Below are 12,827 nucleotides of genomic sequence, written 5' to 3'. Positions count from 1 at the left end.
GTAATGGCATTGAGTCCACGAAAATCTATGCAGGGGCGTAGTGATCCATCCTTCTTTTTTACGAAGAAGAATCCGGCTCCAGCGGGAGAGGTGGAAGGTCGAATAAACCCTCGCTGGAGATTCTCCTGGATGTACTCAGATGTGGCTTGAGTTTCAGGTAACGAAAGTGGATAGACCCGACCCCTAGGAGGAGTCTTGCCAGGTAGAAAATCGATCGGACAATCCCAAGAACGATGAGGAGGAAGACGTTCAGACTGAGCTTTATCAAACACATCGGCAAATGAAGCATACTGAGGAGGGAGTCCCGGTGAGGAAGATGAGATGGAAGATTGCTGTACTTTAAGAGGAATGACTTGAGAAAGACAACGATGCTGACATTCAGCTCCCCAAGACGTAACTTGAGGAGTGCGCCAGTCAATCTGGGGAGAATGACATTGAAGCCATGGAAGGCCTAAGACAATCGGACTTGTCGTAACTGGAAGAATTAAAAACGAGATCTCTTCATGGTGTAGCACACCAATCTGAAGTGTTACTGGAGACGTACTCTGAGTGATGAGACCATTGATGAGACGTGATCCATCTATAGCAGTCACAGTAATCGGTGTTTTCAAAGTAATCACTGGTAGGGACCATTGATTCACTAGGGATTTAGAAATGAAATTTCCTGCTGCTCCAGAATCAATCAGTGCCTGAGACTCAAAGGATTTGGTAGCAAAGGAAATTGTAACATCAAAAGCGCAGACTTTTAATTTCATAGAAGATGGAGAGGACTCCAGGGACCCTAACTTCACCTCTCCAGAACTAGTTAGGGCCTGGCATTTCCCGATTTCTTAGGGCAAGAACTGAGCATATGTGTGGAATCAGCACAATAGATACAAAGTCTATTCTTTACTCTTCATTTCCTCTCTTCTAAAGATAATTTGGAACGTCCTATCTCCATGGGAATCACGGAAGGTGAAGCTGGACGAAACTGAGGGGTTGAGCGAAGAGGTGCTTTAACTGAAGTTGTTTTCTCAGATTCTCTTTCACGAAACCTCATGTCTACACGATGGCAAAGAGAGATCAAATCTTCTAGTGACGAAGGAAGCTCTTGGGTAGTCAGTGCATCTTTAATTTTATCGGAGAGCCCCTGCCAGAAGGCGGCAATTAATGTTTCAGTGTTCCACTGAAGTTCAGAGGCTAATATCCTAAATTGAATGACGTACTGGCCTACTGTATGAGAACCTTGACGTAAACGAAGAATGCTGGAAGCAGCGGAGGTCACACGACCTGGTTCATCGAACACACTTCGGAACATAGAAATGAATTTGGCACTATCTTGTAATACAGGATCGTTTCTCTCCCACAGAGGGGAGGCCCAAGCCAGAGCTTGTCCAGAAAACAATGAGATAAGATAGGCCACTCTGGAACGGTGGGTAGAAAAATTTTGAGGTTGGAGCTCAAAATGAACTGAGCATTGGTTAAGGAAACCCCTACAAGTTTTGGGGTCTCCATCGTACTTTGACGGAGTAGGCAGGTGAAGCGTGGGAGCTGTAGACACCTGGGATGGCACTGGGGAAACGGAGGAAAGCACAGGAGCTTCAACATTAGCTGTAACAGGCTGTCCAGATGGTCCTTGGGAGGCTAACGACTGGTAGCATTGAAGTAACAGCTGTTGGCGAGCATCCTGTTGCTCCACACGGGTGACCAGATGCTGCAGCATCTCTTTGGCTGTAGGTTCCGTATCTGGGTCTGTCATGGCCTGATCTTACTGTCACGGGCACTAGGAGTCTTTACCCAGGGATCACCAGGTGATAGGCTTACCAGAGCAGTATAGATGGTAATATGGTACTCTGGTAGCAGGGTGATCACGGAACAGGAAATAGCAGATGATGGAGATGCTCAGGAAAGTCTATGACTAGCAGCACTGGTAATATGGATGTAGAAATACACGAGGAACTGTATGGACAAAGGACACGTGAAGGTAGTCAGTGGTCTGCGGTAGCAAGTTGTACCACTGCTATAGTGAGGAGGAATGTCCAACAGAAACGAGGAGGTGATGAGAGTCAGCGGTCTGCGGATAGCAAGTTGTACCACTGCTATGTGAGAGGATACTGGAACAGGTGACACAGGAAACAGGGATCAGTGGTCTGCCTCTAGCAAGTTGTACCACTGAATATATATGTGAGGAGGAGCACGGGGAGAGACTGCAATACAGGAGATACACGGGCACCTAAAACTTGATCCACAATAACATGCACAATATATTAATGACTGAACAGCACTGCAATAATAGAAAGTCACTTGAGGTAATCCGGCACAAGATAACACAGTCAATGATGGCAATAGTCTCAGCGGATAGTAAACTCCAGAGGAGAACAAACTCAGTCCAGCAAGATATGCAATACACCAGCACAGTCAATGAGAAGTATGCATACCGTGGTTCAGAAGCAGGCTGTCAGACAGGAGTGCAGAGATACCTGAACGGCTGGAGGCCGGCAGGATGCGAAGTCCCTGGAGGGGTGAAGCGGTAATCAAGTAGGTGCAGCGCACAGGTAGGTAGACCAGCAGGGGAACAAATACTCAGGAAGCAGTAGTATGTAGGACTGGACTCCTGGAGGACCCTGAAGAGTAGCGATGATCTAGATGAGATGAAAACAGTGAGGCGCAGATCCGATGCAGACTGGCGAGTAGAGACCAGCGGGAACACGGAGAAGCACGGAGAGCGGGTCAGCTGTTGTAGGACGAGTAGAACTGAGAAGTAGCAGCAGCAGGACTCTGCAGATACACGGAGGTAGCGGATGGCAACCAGCAGGTGCAGCATCGATGAAACACGGGAGAGCAGAGCTGAGCTGGAACTGTTGAGCACGGAGAGTAGCGGATAGGAATCAGTTGTAGCAGTCTCGAGGAAACACGGGAGAGATGAGATGAGCTGAAGACTGAAGCGCACGGAGGCAGCGGATAGGAATCAGCCAAACAGTCACGATGAAACACAGGCGAGTTGAAGTAGATTGAAGACTGTAGTGCACGGAGGCAGCGGATAGGAATCAGCTAACAGTCATGATGGCACACAGGTGAGTTGAAGTAGATTGAAGACTGTAGTGCACGGAGGCAGCGGATAGGAATCAGCTAACAGTCACGATGATACATAGCAGAGTTGAAGTGGCTTGAAGACTGTAGTGCACGGAGGCAGCGGATAGGAATCAGCTAACAGTGACGATGATACACAGGAGGGTTGAAGTGGTTAGGAAACCACAGGAGTAGAAGTGGTCTGGAAACCACAGGGGTAGAAGTGGTTTGGAAACCACAGGGGTAGAAGTGGTTTGGAAACCACAGGGGTAGAAGTGGTTTGGAAACCACAGGAATCAGCAGCGCTGAATACACGAGGAAACACCTTCAGAGGCTCACGGGAATGAGACTCCAAGATCAGGCAACGTGGTATTGACCACAGGTGCTTAATATAGGGAGTGTTGCCTGATCTGCCAATTAAGTTAAAGGAACAGGTACTGAAGGGTTTGAAAAGGGCTGCGCATGCGCAGACCCTCAAGATGGAGGACGCCCACGGTTCCTAAATATACGGGAAGAAGCACTCACAGTCCGGTGAGTGACAATTATGCAAAACAATTGAGCCCCCATATCATATTATGCTAAACAATAGTGCTCCCAGATGATAATATGCCACACAGTAGTGCACCCAGATGATTATATGAAACACAGTAGCACCCCCAGATGATAATATGTCACACAGTAGTGCCCCAGATAATATGCCACACAGTAGTGCTCCCTGATGATAATATGCCACACAGTAGTGTCCCCAGATAATAATATATCACACAGTAGTGCCCCCAGATGATAATATGTCACACAGTAGTACCCCCAGATGATAATATGCTACACAGTAGTGCCCTCAGATGACAATATGTCACACAGTAGTGCCCCAGATAATATGTCATACTGAAGGGCCCCCAGATTATATTATGCCACACAGTAGTGCCCCAGATAATATGCCACACACTATTTCCCCCAGGTGATAATATGCCACATACTTTTGTCCCAATTCAAATTGTGACACACACTAAAAACACTAAACACTGCTCTGTAGTCCTATATGTGAGTCAACTCCCCTCTCACACTGATGTTGTCTGTTCCGTATTGGTTGATGGAAGAGCTGTGAGCATGCCTTCCTGAGCTCCAGGACACTGCGCTATATAGGATAACTCCTTCCTGCATGTGGTGACCTGCATGCTGTAGCCCAGCATCAGTGAAAGGCAGCCTGGCGATTTACTTTCAGGACTGCTTCACTGTCAGCTGGCGGGGCACCCCCTTGTGATGAGATAACAAAAAAAACCTTAAAAAAAACCTGAATGAATGAAAAGAATAGCAGGCTGTCTCAGAAGACCACCGATCTACAGGAAAAATTCCCGGTAAAGCCTATGGCCAATCTGCCCCTGCACCAGTGGTTACAGTGTCGGGGACCTGAAGTACATCTTCTTAAACATTTATATCAACAATTAACTTTTCTTTGCATCTCTGCCATGAATCCCCCAAATAATGCATTTTATTACACCAATACTGTGAGGATTCACACCACTAGTTCCAGATGACAGCTGTCAGAAAACAAGTACTGTGAGCATTAACAAAGCTAGCTCCAGATGAAAACTGTGAAAAAACAGTGACACCTACAAACACCTTCTCTCAATTTCTGATATTAGTACTTCAGTGAAATAGTCAAGTCAATCAGAACAATTCATCTCACCTGTGTGCAGCCTGTTTGGAGCATTTATAAAGTCCCTTGATCCCACAAAAACTTTGCAGGAGCAAAGTTTTTATTTTGGATTTCTCTGCTTGTGTTTTGACTGTACATCATGATTTTACCTTCTCCAATCCTCTGAAATCGTCTTTGTGCCCTACTATTCTGTCTTCATCAATCCCTTGACTTTGGCTATGTACAACATAATTATACCTTCTACAATGACTTCAGCTTGTACCTCCCAGCAGTCCTCTCAGGACTAAGTGGCTTGGCCAGAAGTGGTGTGTCTCTGATAGATACCCAAGCCAAGTGCATCTTTCCTGCCAGTACCGTGACAAATACAATGCAACAAACCAAACTTGATCATTGGAAGTGATTTTAACACTACTTACAATCCCACCCTAGATGACTCCACACATGCTTCAGTTTCTCAACAGTTGTAAGATATCTCGTTACTCAAATCATCCTGATATAGTGGATTCATGGAGGCTACATTTTCAAAACGACACAGTCCACAATACACTATCTCACATTGACAACGTCCTGACAGTAAACACACCGTTCTGCCAATCAAGGACAGGGCCGCCATCAGGGGGGTACGGTTAGTACAGCTGTGAGGGGCCTGGACAGACTAGGGGGCCCTGACAGACCTCTCCATTGGTCTGGGCTCCCTGGACTGTCCGGGCCCCTCAGTCTAACCGACCATGCTGCCCCTTCTTCTCCGAGGTGCTCTGATGGGCTGGGAGCGTGGCGCGGTGATACCGCACTCCCAGTCTGTCAGTGGCCAGGAGCTACAGCATTGCCGAGGAGAAGGTACTTTGGATTGAAAAGGGGGACTTTTTTGTGATTACAGGGAGGGGAGAGGGGCATATTAACTGTGATTGGGGGGGCACATTAACTGTGATTGGGGGGAGAGGGGCACATTAGCTGTGACTGGGGGGGCACATTAACTGTGATTGCTGGGGTGAGGGGCACATTAACTGTGATTAGGGGTGAGAGAGGGGCACATTAACTGTGATTGGGCGGGAGAGGGGCACATTTACTGTGATTGTGGAGGGGAGAGGGGAACATTCACTTTGGGGGAGGGGTACATTTACTGTGATTGGGGGAGAGGGGACCATTTACTTTAGCGGGGAGGGATACATTTACTTTGGGGTGCGGGAGGAGGAGAGAGGGGAACATTTGCTGTGATTGCTGGGAGAGGAGAGGGGTACATTTGCTGGTATGGAGGGGAGAGGGGGGACATTTACTGTGATGGGGGAACATTTACTTTGGGGAAGGGGAACATTTACTGTGATGAGGGAGTGGGGGGAGGCATGTACTGTGATGAGGATATTAAGTTAATTTTAACGCTTTCCATGCTGAAAATCCTGAGACCCAAAGCTCTAATCCATTCTCCAACTGATTCTGAGGTTGGACCCAGCTCTCCAGTACCACCGCTCTGCCTGCTACCCATACAGCCCTGGTCAGTGTGATAGGCCAGGGGATCCTTCCACAGCAACCATGATCCATAGTGAAAGGTCAGGAGTACCAGCCCAGGTACACCAGCAACGAGGTACACTAGCAGCGTCAGTTACCCAGAAGGAACGTGGTTCTGAGTGCCATAAAGGAGCTCAGTAGTGGCAGCAGGCCCCTCCTACTGTGGCAGGAGGGGCGTATTCAGAATAACAAAAGGGGACATTGGCAAAGTAAGCCAAGCCGGTTCCCAGCAACAACAGACAGGGTGGCATAGGCGGTCCATCCTTTCACAATTACATAAAGGCATTTAATAGGGAAACATCTTTATAAATTATGGTGACCACATTAAACATATTTATTTTTACAAAGGGCATTAACTACCATTTACACTAATGAGGGCACTGTATTTTTTTTAAAAGAACAAGGACACTATATATAATTTGTTAAATTAATGGGGGTCATATTGGTTAATTAAAAAAGTAACAGTGGCAATATTTTATATACAGTATATGGAGCTATTGGGGCCCATTTCATTATTTTATTTAATGATGGGGACCTATATTTCACATTTTTACTTAGTACTCACATGTCTGGGGTACCAGGATGGACCCAGTGCTACATAGTATTGGACTGGGCATCTCCAGGTGCTAGCCACTAAGCCCCCCATTTTGCCCATACATTACTATGACATCTGTCTAAGGCTGAGATACATTAGGCAGCAAGTGAACAGCCAGTTCTTGAAGTTGATGTGTTGAAGCAGGAAAAATGGGCATGCGTAAAGAACTGAGCAACTCTGACAAGTGCCAAATTGTGATGGCTAGATGACTGCACCAGAGCATCTCCAAAAAGACCAGTCTCGTGGGTTTGTTACTTGTATGCAGTGGTTAGTACCTACTGAAGAAAAGACACCCAGTGAACCGGCGTCAGGGTCATGGCCCCCCAATACTTTGGGATGTGCATTGGAAACGAAAGCTAGCCTGTCTGGTGAAATCCCACAGAAGAGATACTGTAGCACTAATTGCTGATAAAGTTAATGCGGCTATGATAGAAAGGTGTCAGAACACACAGTTTGCTACATATGGGGCTGCTTAGCCGCAGTCCGATCAGCAAACCAACCCTGCAGATTTCCCATCGCACCATCATGCTGACAGCTACTCATATGTATACACAGGTGTCCGGCAGTACACTTTCACTGCGACCTCCATCAATGTTAATTTAAAGCAGCAATGTCAGGACCAGGCAGGTTAAGTCTTTAAAGACTTAACCTGCAGGTAAGTCTTTAAAGACTTAACAAGGCAGAATAAATAAATGCAGACATGAAAACAAAGGGGACCATGCCCATTAGAGAGCTTACATTCTAAGTGAAAGAGGGCACTGCTGATACACAAGGAGCGAATATGGCTTACAGTGGAGATTGGGACAACTGTGAGCGTGTATTAGTGTCAATAGTATCATCAGATCAGGTACATTTTAAAACAGACATGGGATTTTAGAGAACGTCTACAGATTTTAAAGCTGTGAGAAAGCCTGATTGGGCATAGTAGGGAATTCCATAAGTTTGGAGCAGCATAGGAGAAGTCTTGTAGGTGTGAGTGAGAGGTGGTTACCAGAGACAAGACAAGGCATAGGTCAGAGGTAGATCTAAGAGGGTGAGTATTTTGATATGAGATTTGAGATGTATGAAGTGGTGGTGTTGTTGAGGGCTTTGTATGTAAGAGTGAGTAATTTGAATAGGATTCTGGAGGACACAGGGAGCCAGTATAGGGATTTGCAAGAAAGGAAGATCAGTCTTGCAGTAGCATTTAGGATGGATTCAGGTGTGGATATATGGGCGTTGAGAATGCCAGATAGCAGTAGGTTGCAGTAGTCAAGTAGGGAGATGATGAGAGAATGGATAAGAGTTTTGGCAGCATGTTGAGTAAGAAAATGGCGTATTCTGGGAATGTTTTTAAGGTGGAATCGACAAGCCTGGGGAAGAGTTTGGATGTAAGGAATAAAGCAGAGAGTGGAATCTTGATTTGACACCAAGGCAGCAGACTTGGGATTCTGAGGAAATTGTGGTGTTATTAACATTGAGGGAGAATTGAGGGCAGGTGGTGATTCTGGCAGGAGGGAAGATAATAAGCAGTGTTTTGGATATATTGAGCTTTAAGTAGCATTGGGATATCCATGTGGAAATATATGAAAGACAGTTGGTTCCACAAGATAGCACAGAAGCGGAGAGGTTAAGGGAAGAGATATAGATGTGGGTGTCATCAGCGAAGAGGTACTGAAGGCTGAATGAGCGAATTATTGCCCCAAGAAAAGAAGTGTGCAACGAAAAAAGTGAAAAGACAAGAACAGAGCCTTGTGGGTCCCCAACAGATAGTGGGAGTGGAGGGGAGGATGTGTGAGAGGTAGAAACACTAAAGGAGCAGTTTGAGCTTGGAAAGGAACCAGGAAAAAACTGTGTTATGAAGGCCAATGGAGTGAAGAGTGTGTAGGTGAGGAGGGTGATCACCAGTGTCAAAAGCAACAGAGAGGTCCAGGAAAATGAGTATGGCAAAATGTCTTTTAGGCTTTGCAGTAAGTAGATCATCGATCACTTTTGTGAGAGCATTTTCAATGGAATGTTGTGGACAGAAGCCTGACTGCAGAGTGTTGAGAATGGAGTGAGAGGAAAGAAATTGGGAACGGCATTTGTACACTAATTTCTCAGTGTCACGGGCACTAGGAGTCTTTACCCAGGGATCACCAGGTGGTAGGCTTACCAGAGCAATGTAGGTGGTAATAGGGTACTCTGGTAGCAGGGTGATCACGGAACAGTAAATAGCAGATGATGAGATGCTCAGGAAAGTCTATGACTAGCAACACTGGTAATATGGAGGTAATAGTACACGAGGAACTGTATGGACAAGGACACGTGAAGGTAGTCAGTGGTCTGCGATAGCAAGTTGTACCACTGCTATAGTGAGGAGGAATGTCCAACAGAAACGAGGAAGTGATGAGAGTCAGCGGTCTGCGGATAGCAAGTTGTACCGCTGTCTGGGTGAAGGAATGGAATCCAAGTGGAGGTATCCGGGGAGTCAGTGGTCTGCGATAGCAAGTTGTACCACTGCTATGTGAGAGGATACTGGAACAGGTGATACTGGAAACAGGGATCAGTGGTCTGCGACTAGCAAGTTGTACCACTGAATATATATGTGAGGAGGTGCACGGGGAGAGACTGCAACACAGGGTAAACACGGCACCTTAACACGATCCACAGTAATATGCACAATATAGATATATATATATGAATGACTGAACAGCACTGCAAATATGGAAAGTCTCTTGAAGTAATCCGGCACAAGATAGTACAGTCAATGATGGTAATAGTCTCAGCGGATAGTAAACTCCAGAGGAGAACAAACTCAGTCCAGCAAGGTATGCAATACACCAGCACAGTCAATGAGAAGTATGCATACCGTGGTTCAGAAGCAGGCAGTCAGACAGGAGTGCAGCGATACCTGAGCGGCAGGAGGCCGGCAGGATGAGAAGTCCCTGGATAGATGAAGCAGAGGTCTAGTAGGTGCAGCGCACAGGTAAGTAAACCAACAGGGACACGAATCCACAGGAATCGGTAGAACGCGGACTGGACTCTTGGAGGACCCAGGAGAATGGTGATGATCTAGCAGCAGGATAGCGGATGAGACAGGAATCCAATGCTGACAGGCGGGTAGAGACCAGCGGAACACAGGAAGGCGTGGAGAGCGGATCAGCAGTAGATGGACGATTAGCGCTGGCAGCAGCAGCAGGGCTCTGCGGATCCCCGGAGGTAACCAGTAGCAACCAGCAGGTGCAAATAGCGATGGAACACGGGTGAGCAGAGTAGACCAGGAGCTGTTGATCACGAAGAGTAGCGGATGGCAATAATAGCAGCAGTCTCGAGGAAGCACGGGAGAGATGAGATGAAGACTGCAGTGCACAGGGGCAGCGGATAGGAATCAGCTAACAGTCACAATGATGAAACACAGCCGAGTTGCAAGCTGGAGTCTGTAGTGCACGGAGGCAGCGGAATAGGAATCAGCTAACAGTCACGATGTTGGAACACAGACGAGTTGCAAGCTGGAGGCTGTAGTGCACGGAGGCAGCGGATAGGAATCAGCTAACAGTCACGATGTTGGAACACAGACGAGTTGCAAGCTGGAGGCTGTAGTGCACGGAGGCAGCGGATAGGAATCAGCTCACAGTCTTGATGATGAACAGGTGAGTAGATGTGGAGAGTGGCTGAAGTGCACGGAGGCAGCGGATAGGAATCAGCTCACAGACTTGATGATGAACAGGTGAGTAGATGTGGAGAGTGGCTGAAGTGCACGGAGGCAGCGGATAGGAATCAGCAAACAGTCACAATGATATGAGATAGAGTTGAAGTGGCTTAGAAGACTGTAGTGCACGGAGGCAGCGGATAGGAATCAGCAAACAGTCACGATGATACAATTGATGGTAGAAGTGGTATGGGAACCACAGTAGTAGAAGTGGTTTGGAAACCACAGAGGTAGAAGTGGTTTGGAAACCACAGGAATCAGCAGCGCTGAACAAACGAGGAAACACCTTCAGAGACTCATGGGGAATGAGACTCCAAGATCAGGCAACGTGGTGTTGACCACAGGTGCTTAATATAGGGAGTGTTGCCTGATCTGCCAATTAAGTTAAAGGGACATACACTGAAGGGTAGGAAAGGGCTGCGCATGCGCAGACCCTCAGGATGGAGGACGGCCACGGTTCCTAAATGTCCGGGAAGAGGCACTCACGGTCCGGTGAGTGACAGTACCCCCCCTTTTAAAGGTGGGCACAGAACGCCTGGAACCGGGTTTGTCCGGATTTTTGGAATAAAACTTCTTCAAAAGGGCAGGAGCATTAAGATCTTCAGCTTTGATCCAAGAGCGCTCCTCAGGACCAAAGCCCTTCCAATGAACGAGGAAACGGAGGACTCCTCGCGAAATTTTTGCATCCAATACCTCAGTAATCTCGAAATCCTCCTCCTGATGAACTTGAACTGGCTGCGGAGCTGAGGGAGGAGTTGAGAAACGGTTGATGATAAGAGGTTTGAGCAAGGACACATGGAAAGCATTGGAAATCCGAAGATTCTTAGGAAGAAGAAGTTTAACACATACTGGATTGATTATTTGGATGATCCTATATGGACCAATAAAACGAGGGGCGAATTTCATAGATGGGACCTTCAAACGAATATTTTTGGTAGATAACCAGACACGATCTCCAATTTTTAGTGGTGGAATAGCCCGCCTCTTTTTATCTGCAAACGACTTATATTTGTTAGATGTCTTCTTTAAACAGGTTTTGACCTGAGACCAGATATTTTTGAAGGTCTGACAAACAGTCACCACAGCAGGAACTTGGGTGGGCGGGAGGGCAGGAAATTCCGGAAAAGACGGATGGTGACCGTAGACCACAAAAAATGGAGTTTTGGATGATGACTCATGGTACATGTTGTTATGGGCGAATTCAGCCCAGGGAAGCAATTCTACCCAGTTGTCTTGATTGGCTGAAGAGAACATCCTTATAAAAGTCTCAAGATCTTGATTGACTCGTTCAGTTTGTCCGTTAGATTGCGGATGGTAAGAAGATGAGAGTGCTAATCGTATGCCCAAGGTTTTACAAAGGGCTCGCCAGAATCTGGAAACGAATTGTACTCCTCTATCAGACACAATCTCCGACGGACATCCATGGATACGGAAGATCTCTTTAATGAAATGTTCAGCCAGAATAGACGAGGAAGGCAAACCAGACAGAGGGACGAAATGAGCCATCTTCGAAAATCTGTCCACCACCACCCAAATAGTATTATGATTCTTACTAGGTGGTAAATCAGTAACGAAATCCATACTAATATGGGTCCATGGTTTGGACGGAATGGGTAGTGGTCGCAGCAACCCTGCTGGAGTTCTGCGGGAGGATTTGAACTGGGAACATAACTCACAGGAAGCAATGAACTCTTTGACGTCTCTCCTCATTGAAGGCCACCAGTAAGTTCGAGAGAGAATCTCAAAGGTCTTGTGTTCACCGGCGTGTCCAGAAAAACGGGAGGCATGGAACCACGAAAGGATTTTCCTCCTTAGAGTAGGAGGTACAAGGGTCTTCCCAAATGGTAGCATTTTGGTGGATGAAGCAGCCAGTGAGATACATTTGGGATCTAGAATAGTATGGTTGGAAACCTCTTCTACATCAGGGGACGTCACAAAAGCTCTAGACAGCGTGTCAGCTTTTTTGTTCTTGGCAGCTGGTTTGAAGGTTATAATTAATTCAAAACGGGAAAAGAAAAGAGACCATCTTGCTTGACGAGGGTTCAAGCATTGGGCAGACTGGAGATATGACAAGTTCTTATGATCCGTGAAGATCGTCACCGGATGGCGAGCTCCTTCCAATAAGTATCTCCATTCCTCTAATGCAGCTTTAATAGCCAGTAACTCCTTGACCCCGATAGTATAATTCTTCTCTGCGGGCAGAAGACCCCGAGAATAGAAGGCACAAGGATGGAATTTTTGCTGTTCCGAGCGTTGGGAGAGAATGGCTCCCAGGCCCACATTAGAGGCATCTACTTCTAGGAAGAAGGGAAGTGTCACATCAGGCTGTCGAAGAATTGGAGCCGAGGAGAAGG

Source organism: Mixophyes fleayi, chromosome 9, assembly GCF_038048845.1.
Source record: "Mixophyes fleayi isolate aMixFle1 chromosome 9, aMixFle1.hap1, whole genome shotgun sequence".
Classification (NCBI taxonomy): Eukaryota; Metazoa; Chordata; class Amphibia; order Anura; family Limnodynastidae; genus Mixophyes; species Mixophyes fleayi.
The sequence above is the reverse complement of the archived record's forward strand: the minus strand, read 5'-3'. Positions refer to the sequence as shown.